We start from the raw sequence: 17,107 nt of genomic DNA on the forward strand, positions 1-17,107 counted from the left end.
GTTTGTTAAGAGTTAGTTTGGAGGTGTTTTATAAGTTGGGAGGAGCTGTACAAATACACAGTGGTGCTATGTAAAGTTGGCCTACTGAGAAGGTCTGGCTTTCCCTGCTTTCGGAAATAGGGGAAACCTGGTTTCTGCTTCCAAAGAGCTGCCAGCCCTATGGTGAGAGGTATCTTGGCTGTTTCCAGGCTGTGTTACAAAACTCTGGAATGTTGGCTTCTGGTCTTCTCGAACTGTTGTAAATGAGATGTGTGGTTCCCTTGTCCCTACGAAAGGGGAAGGAGTGAAGGAGTGTATACTGCTCCCCCCCAATACCTCCCCCCACCTCCCGACCGGGGCAGAGAGTATGTGTGTCAGAACTGCAGCTATTGGGTCAGACTCCTCACCTCAGGCACCTTACCTGTGAATGACATAAAACAATGAAGGTTTGCACTTTTTAGAGGACACGGGATGCCTGGACAGGAAAGGAATTTGCTTTTTATTGATTTCTCAATGCATATGGCTGTGGGAAGGGAGGGAGAAGTAGAGGGTGTTGCAAAGCCTTATCAAACATGTGTTTTTTTGAAGGGAGATGTTATAGGAAACCATGGTTGATCAGGAGACAGTGTGGCCTGCTAGGACAATGGAGGCCTGGGTTCTGGGCTTCCCTCTCCTACTAAGTTGATGCCTCACCCTAGCCGGCTGCTGCACCTTTTGGGGTCTCAGGTGCCCTTGAGAATAAAGTGAAGGTTATTAGATCAGGTGATGCCCCCTCCACACCCACACTCATACCCACATGGGTCGTCCAGCTGGGATGCTGTCAGCACTGACTTACACTTACCTAAAGCAGAAGAGTGAGTGGCGATAACTCCTGCTGTTGTCGAAGCACCCTCCCTGGGTCTTGGCCACTCGCTGGACTTGAGCAACACCTCTCTTCTAGAACATACCATGAGTTCCAATCTGTGTTAAGTTGTCCTCCCAACGGCAGGATCACCAGAGCCAAAACGACCCCATGCAGAGTTCCTTTGAACAGTTCAGTAGTTGAGCCCGTGGAAGGCGGGGTGGCTGCTTGGAGCAGTGGGGGTCTAAGAGTGTCCCCAAACCAGCAGCCTCCACATCAACTGGAATTGCGAGAAATGCAGATTCTCAGGCCCTGACCCAGGCCCACTGAATCGGAAACTACAGCATGGGCCCAGCAATCAGTATAACAAGCTCTCCAGGAGACTGTCAGGTTCACTGGAGTTTGGGAACGACTGGCTTGGAGCACCTTGCTCTCCGGCTAGTGTGGCGTCAGCAGGTGTTCAGTGGGTTGCTACTTAACACAAGCTGGCATGAATCCGATCGAGTGGGCCCTCAGCCCCCAGTTCCCATTGAACTGTATCTTCTTTAGCCACCTCTTAGAAGCCTTTTCTTTCTGGTCCTACGGTAGGACTAGGGCTCCATGGCAAGAAGTGAGCTTACAGAGTCAATGCGCCTACGACCTGGATAAGAATCTGGGCAAAGAAGACCTCTCTGTCGGTGAGGCAGCCACTCCTCCACACAGAGTCGGCAGGAAATGGTATCAGTTTCTGATTTTGATATTAGCCGCCCGACCAAATACAGTGAGAAAAAACCTAATGCAGCATTTCCATGAATTTCTGCAGGCCTGATGCTCGGAACACGTTCAAGCATTTGAGGTCTGCTAGCGGTGAAATGAACACTTAGCAGCAAAGCAGCACCATATGGGGGCAAAGGCACTGCGGTGGTTGTCTGTGGGCCTGGGTCAGGCCTTACCTTGACTACTAACTGACTGCATGATTCTGAGTGATTTCTTTCACCTGAAAAGGCCTATTGGCCTCGCCTATAAAATAGAGATCACAAGGGATCTCCAGAGCCGCTTGCATCTCCAGCCAGCGTTTTTGTTTGGGGATGATGCCTTGCATTCTTAAAGATTTTGGACTCGAGAATGGTGACGAGTGACTTTAAAATGGAAAGACAGAGGAGGATAGGCTGGACCGTGAGGCAACAGCAATCCTGCTTCTTCCAGAGCTCGCTGAGCCGTGGGTGGTGTAGGCTGTATCCATGAGTCTGCATTCTAAATCCCACCCGGCTATGCCTGTCCTTCTGTCTAGATTCTAGAGTGATTTGCCTTATTTGATTGTCTGGAGACATTGTGATTCTGTAGGGGTCACTGGCCCCTTCTAGAAGAAGGCTCATCTCTAAAATGCAGGCCTCTGCTTATCTGAACCTTAAAACTAGAGGCAGTTAGAGTGGTGTCTCATTTTTCTCTCCCCGCTAAACCCAAGGAGCACTTTTTTCCTTTTCCTGTCACAATCTCAAGGATTCTGCCCAAAAAGCAGGTGCAAAGCCCTGTCTAACCCCTCCGGTTTCCCTGAGGTATGGGCTTTATACAATGTTTTGCTTGTTAAACGTTAGCTTTCTGAGCTGACGACTCTCTCTCTCTCTCTCTTTTTTCTTCCTCTAAAGCCCATTGCATAACAGTCTCCTGTTTTAAACTTTTGCCAAATCCTACACTTCTCACTGTCGGAGGTTACCACAAGTGTTTGAACAGGTAACTTCTACCTTTGAACTTCTATTGCAACAGGTTCAAAGGTTCCAGGAGAGCTGGTTAGCCACTCTCATTGGCTTCAGGTGTGGTCCCGACTCGGGCGCTGAGGAAAGGCATCATCACTAAAGGAAACGTCCGGACTCAGGAGGCTGAATGTGGTGCTGAACGAGTACAGCCAGCTGTGAGGGCCGCGTCTCCTGGACCCCGGAAGTGAGAGTATTCTTACAAGGTAAGCTGCAATAATGCTACCTGCTCCATAGCTTATATGTTTATGGGAGAGCAGAGGTAGGGTTGGTTGGGGAGAAGACAGTGGGCCGTGTGTCTATTCTCAGCCTAAGGCTCTTTCACAACATGAAATAACATTTGGTTGAATAGTAATCTCAGCTGACTTGAGTGGGAGGCAAAGAAAAAATCAATTGAAAAGGGGGTGGAGACATGGAAGGGGCTCTGAATGTTGGCAGGAGATGGACTTGGAAGAGAGAGTTGTTAATCTCACTAAATGCAAATAAAACAGACTTAAAAGCTTTAAAGGTTATAGCCAAAGCCAGGATGTGGGTCTCCTTCATCTTCCATTTAGAAATGTCTGTATCAATATGATTAGAAAGGCCATCCATCAGCTGCTGCTGACAGCCCTTCCCATTTGGAAGGGAGCAGGGAAGAGAATTCTTAACAGACTTTCTATCCCATGCTGGTGTCTGTACAAGATATGTGATGTGCATGACCTCATTGGCTCGTTACCTCCTGTAAGGTAGGTGGTGTAGTTCTCATATAACAGATGAATAATGTGCCTCTGGGCTGTTAAACAGAGCAGCCTGGGCTGCATAGCTAAGAGGAGGTGGGGCAGGAATTTGAGTCCTGGTCAGAATGTCACTACAGCCTGCTGCATGACGCAGAATTCTTGGGGGCTGTGAAAACCTTCCATCATTCCCTCAGATCTTGGGGGTGTCCCTCATGCATGTAGGATTGAACAGGAATGCACCCCTAGATGCTAGAGCTTTAGAATGACCCAGACTCTTCTGTACTTGAGCATTTGATCCTGGAGGAAACCATCTTCTCCTGGCCCTAAGCTCTTCGTCGGGTTGGTAAAAGAAGACAGCACCCAGGGAAGAGCCCAGTAGCATTATAATGGCTGAGACTTGACACCCACCCTGCCATCCTCTGCTCGCCGCTGAAGGGAGCTGCTCCTGTGGGAGGTGAGCTTGGAAACTAAGCAAAGCCAAGTGTTCCTCCAGCCATGAGATGAACCTGAAGATGGAAAGGCAGAGGGGGCACCCTCATCTTCCCATACTTCATCATTCTCCCATGTCTAAAGTGGGCTCCCGTGAGGCCAAGGGACCAGCGCTTATGTTCCCTGAGATTGGGACACAGCTCACTTTGGTTTTTATGGTTGGAGGCTTTTAGGCCCTCCTCTGTGTAGAGAAGGAATCCCAATCTAACTCTAGTAAAGAACTGAGCTTGTGCTGGAATTACCTCGATCCTTCTTAAAGGAACCAAGGCTGGGGAAAGTGCTGCTTAATTCTGGGATGTCTGAGAGGTGGTGGGGAGGGGTGGGGGCAGGAAGGGGCAGGAGAACTTGTTCTTTCTGCCTTCAAATCTGAGAATGGACGCTCCCATGCCCTTCTGTGGCCGCAGCCGTAGGCGAATCCAATGAGACTACTGCAGGTCCTGAGGCCCTGTAGACAAATCCCCAAGACTCTTTCAGGGCGTCTGCACATTCAAAGCAATTTTTATAATAATACCAAGAAGTAATTTGTCTTTGCCACTGTCGTTGTCTCACGAATATACAGTGGAGTTTTCCAGAGGCTCCGAGATGCAGGATCAATCTAACAGCTAACGGCGTGTGTGCTTGTGGATTCCTGATTTTAAAATTTCCCAGTTGTAATCTGGGAGGTGAGGGAGGCAGCAAATTTGAGGTACGAAAATGATGTGTCAGAGGAAAGGAACAGATCCTCCGTGGCTGTCCCTGTCGTTCCTGACGTGCTCGTTTTCTTGGCTTTATCAGCACTGCTTCGGGGACTGAGGCAGGCTCACTGGGGACTGGAGAGTGGGTGACACAGTGCACGGCTGGCCGGCAATGCTGGCCAGGCCAGGCTGGCCTCCAGGTGTCCCCACAGTCTTGGGAAGGCTGCGAGGGCCACGGTGCCCTGTGGCTGGACCTCCCTGTCCTGGGAACCCAGGGAGGGCGTCTCACCTCTCTGACAGTGGCGGTCTGCAAGGGGCACCTCAGTCATCTCCGTCTGGTTTTTGGTCTTGGTTTAGCGGTAGTCAGACAGACAGGGAGAGCATGAGCTGCGTGGATGCAGGCTGTCTTCTGTGTCAGCCCTTAGGGACTGATGGTAAAGGCTTTGAAACCGAGCCAGGAGAGCTTTAGCGGCTTTTCTCCTTCTGGTCAGAACGCTTCCACTTTCAGTTGTGAAAGAAAAACCAGGAAGTGAAGTCCCCGAGCACGTTAGAAGCCGGCCATGGCCTGACTCCCGACACGGGGCAGCTCGGACAGGGGCCTGACGGCTCAGACGGCTCAGAACCGGGGACCCTCAGCCTGCAGAGATGCTCTGAAGCCCCTGTGACCCTGGAGGAACCGGGGGTGAGGGGAGAGGCCAGGGACTCGTGCCACGAGGAACTCAGAGCCAGGAGGCCCCATTCACTGGAAGCACCAAGAGATGCGGCCCCCTCGCAGGGTAAGGGGGCAGCTGGAGGGGGCATTTAGTGAGGGGTCTCGTGGGCATGGGGCAGAAGCCCCGGTGGCATCCTGACCCCCAGCTCTGGCGAATCTGCCGCTTGCTGTGTCACAGGCACGTGTCAGTGCTCACTTTCTCCCTGGTCTCTAAGGGACTTCTTTAAACCCTCCTCGGGCTTCCCTGGTGGCACAGTGGTTGAGAGTCCGCCTGCCGATGCAGGGGACGCGGGGTCGTGCCCTGGTCCGGGAAGATCCCACATGCCGCGGAGCGGCTGGGCCCGTGAGCCATGGCCACTGAGCCTGCGCGTCCAGAGCCTGTGCTCCGCAACGGGAGAGGCCACAACAGTGAAAGGCCCGCGTACCGCAAAAAAAAAAAAAAAAAAAAAACCCTCCCCATCAGGAGGGTGGAGGAGAAGGCAGATTGTGGAGGAGTCCTTTCTCCTGCCTCTCTTGGGGAAGGGGAACCACAACCCGGACCCCATTTTGTGGGCCTGAGCCTCTGCCTATAGCTCGCCTGTGCTGCACTGGGTGTTGTCCTCAATTTTCCTGATGGATTTTTAGTCCTTCTGAGGGGAAGAGCTGCCCGATGCATGACTAATGGAATGGTTTCTGGATGAAGTTGGATCTGTTTTAAGGAGTAGGGCCACAAGTTGAATCTAAGATGAACTTGACCTTCAAGGAGTGAGTGTTGGAAAGGGACTCCATAGTTGGGGCTTACTACCTTCTGTGGGTATCCATCTTGTTGGTGATTTGAAAAGTAGGATTGGATCTATAGCTCCAGTTTGTAGGTAATTAGTATTCTCTAACAGAGGCAGTCTTAAAAATAATAGAATTAAATTAAACTAAATTTAATTTAATTTAAAAATAAAAGATTGTTTCAGTTAAAAAAAAAGGAATAATTGGTTTTGGTGATCCCTCCCTCTGTATTCCAGCGTGAGAGTTACTTTATGGTTGTCCCCTCCAATGGACAAGTATTTGAGGTGAACATAGAATAATCTTGGAAGAGACTTGGTATAAAATCTTGTAGGCATCACTTGTACGCTTGGCACAATAAAAGGGACAAAAACTGAAACAAGAGTCACAAATACCTATAGAAGAGGCAGACAATAGAGCTAAGTAAAGTAGGTGATATATAACAAGATGCAGGTGAGAGGCAAAATGCAAGGCAGGTGCTCCCAGATAAACATACTCCAACTTGACGGTTTTTTTCAAACATTATCCAGACCAAACAGGATGCTTCAGCCGAGCATTTGTTGAGGTCCTGACCTGAAATAGTCTTTTCTCCCAACTTTTAGTCTAACTCTCTGGGGGCAATGACACCTAAAATAATAACAGTGTATCATTGAGTGCCTAGGCCCTAAACCCACAGATGCTAGAGGGAGGCTGTGGGTCCAGAAAGGAGAAAGGAAGGAAACTATGGGGGAGGGGGAAGAGGAAGCCAGTTACGCACCAGCTCAAAGTGGGTACTCTGCCGTTTCATTAAGACAGTATGAGGAGATGGGTGGTTAAGAGAGGTGAAGCCACCTTCCCAAGATCGCAAAGCAGCCAGCTGTCAACTGGAAGAGAAGCTGCAGTTGGTGTGATGTTAAAAACCGTGTTCCATCCACTCCTGTGTAGAATTAACTTCTCTCTGGATTTCCTAGAAATTTTCATTTTTAAAAAGATCCTTATGTATGGTGACCCGGGCAGATATTGACTTCACATATTTATTAGAGACTTTTCAGGTTGACATTTTTCTAGAATGTAAATATTACAGCTACCATTCTTTGAATATTTACTGTGGGGCAGTGCTGTGCTTACTGTTTGTTTTGTTTTAATTTATTTATTTAATTAATTTATTTTTGGCTGCATTGGGCCCTCGTTGTGTGTGGGCTTTCTCTAGTTGCAGCGAGCAGGGGCTACTCTTTGTCGTGGTGCGCAGGCTTCTCATTGCAATGGCTTCTCTTATTGCGGAGCGTGGGCTTCAGTAGTTGTGGCACGTGGGCTCAGTAGTTGTGGCTCGTGGGCTCTAGAGCCCAGGCTCAGTAGTTGTGGCGCACGGGCTTAGTTGCTCCGTGGCATGTGGGACTTTCCCGGGCCAGGGCCCCAACCCATGTCCCCTGCATTGGCAGGTGGATTCTTAACCACTGCACCTCCAGCGAAGCCCCTGTGCTTACTCATTTATGGGGCTTTTATCTTTTGATCTTCAAAGCAGTCCTATGAGGTAGGTATTTTTTTTGTAGACAGGGGAACCAAGACTTAGAAATAAACTGGACACAGTATGAAGAGATTGCAGCTGGCATTTGAACTCTGGCTCATTTAGTTCTGACGGCAAACTCTGCCTCCATTTCTGATGAGTCTAGTTTAGTGCATGGACCAGAGAATTAGAAACTGGGAGAAACCTTTTTCTTGCAAATCCTCCCACTTTCAAATCCATAGAAATGGAAAGCAGATGCAGCCTTGGTTGCCAGGGATTGGGAGGAAAGAGGAATGGGGAGTAACTGCTTAATGGGTACAGGATTTCCTTTGGGGATGATGAAAGTGTTTTGAAACTAGATAGAGGTGGTGGTTGCACAACATTGTGAATGTACCAAATGCCGCTGGATTGTTCACTTTAAAGTGGTTCATTTTATGTTACGTGAATTGCACCTCAGAAAAAAAAACAAACCCTCCCACCTCTAGGCAGGTGAATTCCTAAACCAGGACTTGGAGATATTTTTAGAAATCAGGAAGGAGGTTTCTGTTTCTGTCTGTCTCATATGCCTGGCCAGCAGATGAACTGACCCTCATTTGGAGTGTGACCTCAGGTGACTCGTGTCCGGAGGCACCCTACGGGGGTGACATGTCCCCAGCAGCCCTGAGGTCAGCCGTCGCTGCTCTCGCCGCACTCTGCTATAAACACATCCCGGTCTCTTTCTCCCCCATGTGACCACGCACCATGAGATCAGAAATGTACTCTCTCGTTCTTCCCCTGGCACAGAGCCTGGTATTTTCAGGCTCTTAATTCATGTCATTAGAATAAATACGAGTTTTGGAGTTTGGAAGGTCAGGCAGCCCTTGTACTGCTGTGGTGAGGCCATGGTACCAACCCTCTGTGGGGAAGCTTGTTGTAGATCTCTGGGTCTCCATGGGTCCCTCTACTCTAAGAGTTGTGAGGTTGTGAGTGGCTTGTGGGAGGATGCAGGGGTGAGGTAGGGCTGAGGGAGATGGCAGGGTCAGAGCTTAGAGGTGGACCATGTGATCCCCAGCTAGAAATCCTCTGTTTAAATAGAAATGAGGAGTTGTTAAGACCTTTGTATGTAAGTCGAAGGGCAGTTATACTACAAAGATCATGACCATCTCTTCTCTTTGGGGACATCTCGAAACAGAACATCTGATATTGACAAGGAGTTAGAAACTGACTTGAGTGGAAGAGGGAAAAAGAGAGCTCATCCTCACTGAGGGCTTCCTATGTGCTGGACAGCATACTGGAAAGTCTACCCATAGTATCCCTTTTAAGTAGAGATAATTACCTACCCCTTCTGGTGTGCAGTGGAGGGAAGCTGATGCTCAGTGACATTAAGTAACTGTCCCAGGGCCACATATCTGGTAAGTGGTAGTTCTGTTGCTCTGGTACCTGGAAAGGCAATGGCCTTAAACGTTTGCCACTGGAAATGAGACTATTGGGAATAAAGTTTCTTGTTTACACACTGAATCTGGTGACCCCTGACTTGCCCGACCAGGTAGTGAGTGGGTTGATTCTGCAGAGACCTCTTTCACAGCCTCCTGCGTCAGCCTGTCTTTATCCTGGCCTCGGTGATGGGGCACTAGCACTTTGTCCAGCCTATCTTTATACAGGCTCTTATCAACTCCAGCGGATTGTACTGGTTCTCCTGACCTCAGCACTCTCATGATTCACTTGGTCAGCAATAGGCTTGGAAGGCCTTTGGGAATGTTTACTGAGACAAGGACTTCCTCAGGGTAGAGCTGCTGGACTCTGACTTGTTGGAAGCACAGTAGTACATCAAGGTTGACTAAGTCGATCTAAGATCCAGTGGGACTTGTCACTGCCTGTCACCAGCCTATGAGTGGCTCAGCAACTATCCTGTGTGATCTTCATGGACTGAGTTAAGAGGATTTTGGCATTTGACTTAATGAAGGCTTTCCTGATAAATCCCACCCCACCAAGGCCTGGCACCCCAAGGCTCTCTGGTGTTTGTGAACCAAATGACTCCAGTGGTGTAGTGTCTATACCAGGCCCCAGACACTGTCTTACTCAGCCCTTTGGAAGCTTTTTTTTCCCTTTCAACTAAAATTGGTCCTCTATCTCCATCAGACATGTCTCTTCACCATTTCCCTTCACGCTTGTCCCACTTTGGTGCCTCTAACCGTGCTGCACCTCTCACCCCACAGCCGGGTATTCCTCGTCCTCTCTGCTACTTAGGTTTATCCAACCTAATATTGTGACTGCTCTCTCCATGGAAAAGTAGATAGAGAGACACAGACAACAATGGAGAAAGGTAGTTTGGTGACAGTGACCCTGGCTGGAATCATAGTTGGGGTCTTACCAGCCATTGGCTTGGTGGGGTGGTCATCCTTGATTGACCCTGGACATAAGACTATTGTCGATACAGCCAGGGGATCAAGGACCACACGTCCTTGAGGGTCTAGTGCTCCTTAGACCACCTCCACCTCCTCCAGTCTACACTGGCCTCTCCCTTCTTCATATGCATTAGCTCATCTTGCACGCTGAATCCTTGTATAGGTGATTTTAGTGTTCGATGGACCCATAAGTCCCCAGAGGGCAGGAGCTGTGCCTTCTAAGTGTTTGGTCCTTTGCACACAGCACGGTGCTGGGCATACGCTGAGTCTAAGATCTTGGTTTGCCTTATTCAAAGGAAATTATACGTAAACTTAAAGTGCAGAGGGTGAATGTATCTCTTGCCACATACATACTTTCTCCAGTATGTATGGAGCAGATGCTCCCAAAGCTGGGGAACATTCCACAGAGCATTTGTTTCCTGCCTGGGGAATTGGCTTTATCCCCTACTGGACTATGAACTCTGAGTGTAGTTTCCCCATGCTGGACACACTGCCCGGCACATAGTAGGTGCTCGTATGTATATTCGAATGCTGGTAGGATGAGTGAACCTTGACCTCACTCGGGTCGGGTTGCTTAGTGCTGCCCTTGCTATAGCAGGAAGTCCAGCTGTGGCATTTCTGAGGAGGGCTCAGCGGCTCTCCCCACCCCCTGACCCCCCCACTGTGTGTAGGCGCACATCGTGTCATCGCGGGATTGAGTTCTGCAACCTGTTTCCTCAGTAGACTCCCCTCCCTAGGTGCCTTTCTCTGATCTTGTGCTAATGGTGAGCGAAAGGGGAGGGTGACTTGTTGGCACTCGGTGGGTCCCCACCGTATCTCGGGCACAGTGCTGCATTAAGATAGCCTCTGCCTGGGAGTGCACACAACTCAAGCTGTCAGCTGAGCCCCAGGAACCCCCGAGACCCAAACCCAAGGAAAGAGCTGATCCGACTCCTACAGCTTTTCCTGTGCTATTCGGTAGCAAAGATATCACCAGTGGATAAGCATCGAAACCCTGAGGATTTATTTATGGTTATGTTTGCTGGTGGGTCAGGGAACATTCCCAAGCCTCGCCCTCACCTCTCTGCCAGCCGCCTGACAAACTGGAACTGTTGGGTGTGGCCTAGGAATTGGGCTAGGAAAAACAAAATGTGGGAGATTAGTATCACTTCCCTGTTTTTTTGGCTTTTATTTTTAAAGATTTTTTGATGTGGACCATTTCTAAAGACTTTTTTGAATTTGTTACCACATTGCTTCTGTTTTATGTTTTGTTTTCTTGGCCCTGAGGCCTGTGAGACCTTAGCTCCCTGACCAGGAATTGAACCTGCACCCCCTGCATTGGAAGGTGAAGTCTTAACCACTAGACCGCCAGGGAAGTCCCTCTGTTTCCTGTTTTAGTTATTTAAGCACTCACACAATCTTTCCGGGGTGTGGAAATGACTGCTTCGCCACCCTTGGGGTTTTAACAGGGATCCCCTTTGATAATGCTGTCTTCCTGCTTGGCCACACGTGAATGACCCCATGGAGGTGACAAGGAGGCCCTTTCCCATCTGCCTGGGGACATCCCATGGGGTGTGTGCTTCAGAGCATGCTGGGTACCAGGCCTCCAGGGGAGGAGAGCCACTCAGGCCTGGGAACCCGGGCCTGCTTGGTGGAGAAGGCTAGTGCCAGGCGGTGGCCTGAGCACCCAGGCGCTGGTGAGTGGCTGAGAAGTTATCTGTAGGCTCGTAGGTTGGGATGTTACACCAGCCTCTGTTCTCAGCAACTGCTGAGAATGTTGAAAGATGCACTTTCGGGTCCCCTTTGGCCCCATGACCCAACCTTCACCTTTGGTTTCTTATCCACTAAGGGGAATGAATGAAAAATGTTTCCACCCTCAGAGCTGCCATCCAGACTGGCCGGTAACGTGGGTGCAGGGAAAAGGCTACTGATGGAATGTAGCTTTAGTGGTGGGAGAGCTGCACTTCTAGAAATGAGGATGAGGCTGTATTCTCAGGTGTAGTCACATGAAATGCCACCAACCAAGGTAGAATTTTCTAAGTCAGCTGCCTTAGTCAGAAGTGGGATAATTCAGAGTTGTTCATCTTACCTTTTTTTTTTTTAAAAAGCATACATATTACAGATTAAGTGATACATCCTCTCAAGTGTTACTGTCCCAATGATACCTACTGTAACCTCCCTAATTAAAATTCACCCCCTGCTGCACACTCAATCCTCTTTCCCTAATATAGTTTTTATTCCACAGTATTCTATAATCTAGTTCTTGTTCAGGCTTGTCGCCAAACTCCCAATGAAATCCAACCCCACAAGAGCAGGGTTTCACTGCTATATCCCAGCACCTGGAATGATACTGATGGTATACAGTCAAGCCCTTAAATATCTTTGGCTGAATGACTGAATACTCAAAACTTCTGGACAATCCATTCATAATTTCTCCTCTTCAGTCTGTCTTTTCCTATGAGGATTATTCTTTCAGAAACACAAAAGCATACACTACACTGTCCAAGCGGTTTTTTCCTTTCTACTTGGTAGTATTTCACATAGTTCTTTCCTTATCAGACCTGCTTTATTCTCCTTACTACCTGCCAAGAATTCCATTGTGTGTAAGTGCTATAATTTATCTGGTTACTCTCCTATCAAGGAAGGCTTTCCTGGTTTCTGACATTATCAGCAATCCTATAGATTAATGATGATGAACAGAATAGCTCATACCTGAGCCCATGTGTCAGGCATTGTTCTAAGCACCACACAGGTACATGAACTCCTTTAATCATGGTGACAGCCTTATGAGGGAGATACTAGTATTGCCATTTTACAGATGAGGAAACACACAGAAGTTATCTACCCTAGGTCACAAAGCTGACCACAGACAAGGATTGAGCGCAGTGTGACTCAGAGTCCATATTCCTAACGGGTGCCTCAAACAGCCATTTAAAGTGATGCACTTTTTATTGAACTGATGTCTTTCTATGGAATAAATTACTAGTAGAGTCATTAGGTCAAAGGGAACACATTTTAAATTGTGGTAGCGGGCAATGGGCACATCCCTACGGAGGCTGCCCCAAGTTTACGTCTTCGTGATTGATAGTGCATTTTGTACTGTTTCATCATCGCTAATCTAAATGATGGGGAAAAGGCATTTCATTTAAATTTGCATTTTAAAAAACTATAAGTGAAGTTGAATGCCTCTCCCTGGTTTTAAGTAACCTGTTTGTTTTGCCGTGAACTGTCTGGTCATGCCCTCTGCCCTTGGTTTTACTGGGTTGTATTTTGTTTTTCACTGACTTCTACTCATTTCTACTGAGGAAATGAGCTCTTTGCCTATCTGGAATATTTGATATTTTTCCCAGTTTATCTTTGACTTTGTCTCTGGTATCTGTTCTGCAGGACAAATATAAAGTTTTGTGTAGTCAAAGTTGCCAACATTTTCCTTTTATAGGTTCTAGGTTTTGTGTCTGTCTTGAGTCTTCCCCATGCCAAGATTATAAAAAACAATTCTCTCATACTTTTTATCCTCAAATACTCTCATGGTTTTCAATGTTTTATATTTAGTCTTTGATCCATCTCCAATGTATTTTTGTTTTAGGGGTAAGACAGTAATCAACTTTCGGTATTCTCTCTGAATGGCTAGTCACTTGTCTCAACACATTGATTGTAAGTGAAAAAAATCTATCTTGATTTGGACTGCAGTTTAGTATATGATAATAGCATCCACTGGGAGTATTTCCGGATTATCTCATCACATAGATTTGTCTATTTATGACCAATAGAAAACTTCTATAGCTCCACAGTAAGCAAATTGGGTAATGTTTGGGTAACCTCTCTGCTACCCACCCAATTCCTGTTACTTTTCAAAAACTTTCTGACTATTTTTGTAAGTTTTATTTTCCTGGGTGAACTTTAACTTTTTAATTTCCCAAGAAAATCCTATTGGTCTTTATTAGGGTTGCATTAAATGTATAAATTTATTTAGGGAGATTGGACCCCTTAACTGTTTCAAGTATGTCTTTCCATTATTCAAGCCTTTTTATGTCCTGCGGATGTGAACTTTTTAAATGTAGGTTTTACACATTTATTCTTACACACTATTGGGAATGGCACCTTTTCCATTATTTTCGAATTAGTTATTTACACAAAATATAGGAAAGCTATCGACTTTCTGGCTACTGATTTGGTAACTGGCTGCCTAACTGAAATATCTCATGGTTTATAATTGCCTCTTATTTCTTTAGAGAGATTTTAGGATTCCCTTCTCAGCAATTTTTTTTAATTGGGAAATATGACAATAAATTTTATCTTAGATATAACTGAATGTTGGCCCTTTCTGACTCATTTAAGGTAACATGGGTAGCTGAGGTTTACCCTCCTTAGGAACCAATGCTTTTCCATTTTTTAAATTTTGTATTGAAATATAGTTGATTTACAATGTTGTGTTAGTTTCAGGTGTACAGCAAAGTGATTCAGTTACACAGATATATAAATATATATATTCCTTTTTTACATTCTCTTCCATTATAGGTTATTACAAGATACTGAGTATAGTTCCTTGTGCTATACAGTAGGTCCTCATATCAGCCTTTTCTCTGACCATGTTTTGCGAAAGAGGATTGTTGTCTCAAATCATGTTGTGTTTTATTTCTTATTAGAAGAAAACTCCATGTGCTACAGAAGAGTAAACTGGAGTAAGGAAAGGTGAAAACTCCTTAGCTCCAGAGCTCTGAGAAAGCTGGGTGAAGGATCTTGCAATAGAACTCTTATCTGGTTCACATTCATTGCATATAAAGGAAAAGGTTACCAGATCCTCCCAGGTATGCTCATGAGGCTATTGGTTTGTAATGTCCTATTGACCTGTTGCCATTACTTTGGGCTTTGTCTATATATATTAACTACGCAGTTAAGGAATGATATGAAGGGCTCCTAAATTGGGGGCGGCAGAAATCTAGGGAAATAACAATGGAGGCTGGATTAGAACTTAAAGCCCAACCGGGAAAGCAGAACTTTCATATACAGCCTCCTTAATAACACACAGGCCCCTTTGGAGTCATTATGAGTTGAGAAGATTTGTGACATAGTCTCTAGGAGAGAGTAAGTAATTCAGTATGGAAGAACGTGTTAATTAACTGCGTGTAAGAACTTGGGGACTCTGGTCTCCCTTTTAATGAACTTTCTATCACCACAGAATGAGCCCATACATGCAAGAGAACAGAAAACCAATTAAGTCCAAATGAGTGTGCCACTTTCTAGAAGGCAGATTTTTTTAAAGCTTGTAATTGCAATCTATATCTCATTATTGAATAGAAAATAATTCGTTCTTCAAGAGTAAAAGCAAAGATAATTAGTCTTATTGTCCTTTGAATTCCAAAAACCCAGGGCCACAGAATCATGTATTTCTAGGCTGGACCATTTACCCACTTAACACTGTAGATGACTTCATTTGATAAGATCCATCCTGCAGATTCTTCCAAGCCTGGAGGAGCAGACTGATCCTGACTGGTTTTTTATATATGTTAGAAATACATCCTTTCACCATCCATCATCCCGAACCTAATACCCTGCCAAAATATTGATCAGGAGTACCTATCTCAAGATTGTCCGGAGTGACTTTCGATAATTTAAGATTGGAGAGTTTGGGGGTGGGAGAGTTTTATTAAGGGAGAAGTGGGTCAACTGAGAGTATTTAGAACAGACAATTCTGAACTAGAAAACTGGTCATTTATTCAGCAACCACTCATTGAAAGTTTACTCTGTGCCAGGCATGGTGCAGGCATTGGAAGCACAGCTGTGAACATAACAAAAATCCTTGTTCCGATTAAAGCATCAGTTCAGTAGGGGCAATGGACCATAAGGGACTAGAACTATTTCAGATAGCAAACAGTGACATGGAGAAGAGAAATCAGGGTCCATGACAATGACTGAGGTGGAAAGGGCAATATTAAATAGGGTGATCAGAGAGAGCCTCTGAGGAAATGACATTGGAGTTGAGATCTGAGCTACAAGCAATACACAACCATTTCAGATCTGGGGAAGAGTGTTTCAGGCAAAAAGAAGAGCAGATACAGAGACCCTAAGATGGGAGTGGACTTATGCTTGAAGAGCAGAATACACAGCAGAAAAATAAAATCTTTTAAGTGAAAGGGACTATCAGAAGACAAATTATTTATAGATTATAGGGAGATTCTGAAAGATTCATAGCAATAAACGTAGTTGACCAAAAACATGAATATTAGAGTAGAAGGGGGTCATTTAAGGACTTTATCCAAGGAAAATGGGACAATGAAGACATGCTGCCCCAAATCTTCAAAGGAGCAAAACCCAAAGCTGATTATGGGGTGGTCATAACCTAGGTACCAAGGCTGGTCCTGGGAGCTTGCAAGCAGGTATGAAGGCAGGAGGTGTCCTTCAGCAAGCTTGGGAATTCAACACGTCAGGAGCCAGATGAGTAATGTTGGCTGTGGCCATTCAAACCACAGAGGAAGTGAGGGGCCTGGAGAGAGAGTCAAGGGGAAGGGCTGAGGACAGATGGGCATCCTGGGGTATGGGACTAAGGCGTGTCACTATTACCACATCAGAAAGCGGAGGAAGCTTTCCAATTGGGGCAACCCTGTGGCTTGTTCAAACATCTGTAGATAACCTCAAACGAGAACTCCCAGATACAGTGTAACACAGCTCTCCTTCCTCTTTTCTTTACTGCTATTGCACTTGTCCTTACTCCATTCTTTCCCAACTGGGAGTGACGTTAAGGGAAGAGGAAAAGCTTGCAGGGGTTCCGTGGAGTGACCGATCAGAATTGTAATTTGAGTGACACAGGACACATGACGAGAGAGATGGTGGCTTCTCCCCTTGTTTACTTGAACATATCTGGAAGTGTTCATAGTTTCTAAAGTTTAGAATGGCAACCAGTCCAGTACTGGTGTAACCTGAAGGTCTTGCCTTCTCTCAGACCCTCGGTTTCTCCCATTTAAACAGTGAGAGAGTTATATGATACGGTTGCAAATCCTCTCTAGTGCTAGCATCCTAGGTTCAAAATGTGTGTGTGTGCTGTGCATTAAAAAGGAGACTATCGGGCTTCCCCAGGGGCGCAGTGGTTGAGAGTCCGCCTGCCGATGCAAGGGACACGGGTTCATGCCCCGGTCCGGGAAGATCCCACATGCCGCAGAGCAGCTGGGCCCGTGAGCCGTGGCCGCTGAGCCTGCGCGTCCGGAGACTGTGCTCCGCAACGGGAGAGGCCACAACAGTGAAAGGCCCGCGTACGGAAAAAAAAAAGAAAAAAAGGAGACTATCAAGATAGTGAAAAGACAACCTACACATTGGCAGAAAATATTTGCAAATCATATTTCTGAGAAGGTTCTAGTATCAGAATATAT

At 46.5% G+C, this 17,107-nt stretch overlaps 1 protein-coding gene across 1 annotated transcript in view; it reads left to right on the forward strand.

The window, feature by feature from the left end:
- The first annotated feature begins 4,951 nt into the window (after positions 1-4,951).
- Positions 4,952-17,107, forward strand: part of ACSL5 (acyl-CoA synthetase long chain family member 5) — a 42,774-nt gene continuing 30,618 nt past the window's right edge. The window contains exon 1 of the mRNA XM_060125495.1: positions 4,952-5,205. The gene's annotated coding sequence lies outside the window, so the exon portion shown is untranslated. The remainder of the gene's footprint in view (positions 5,206-17,107) is intronic.

This window comes from Lagenorhynchus albirostris, chromosome 16 (genome assembly GCF_949774975.1).
Source record: "Lagenorhynchus albirostris chromosome 16, mLagAlb1.1, whole genome shotgun sequence".
Classification (NCBI taxonomy): domain Eukaryota; kingdom Metazoa; phylum Chordata; class Mammalia; order Artiodactyla; family Delphinidae; genus Lagenorhynchus; species Lagenorhynchus albirostris.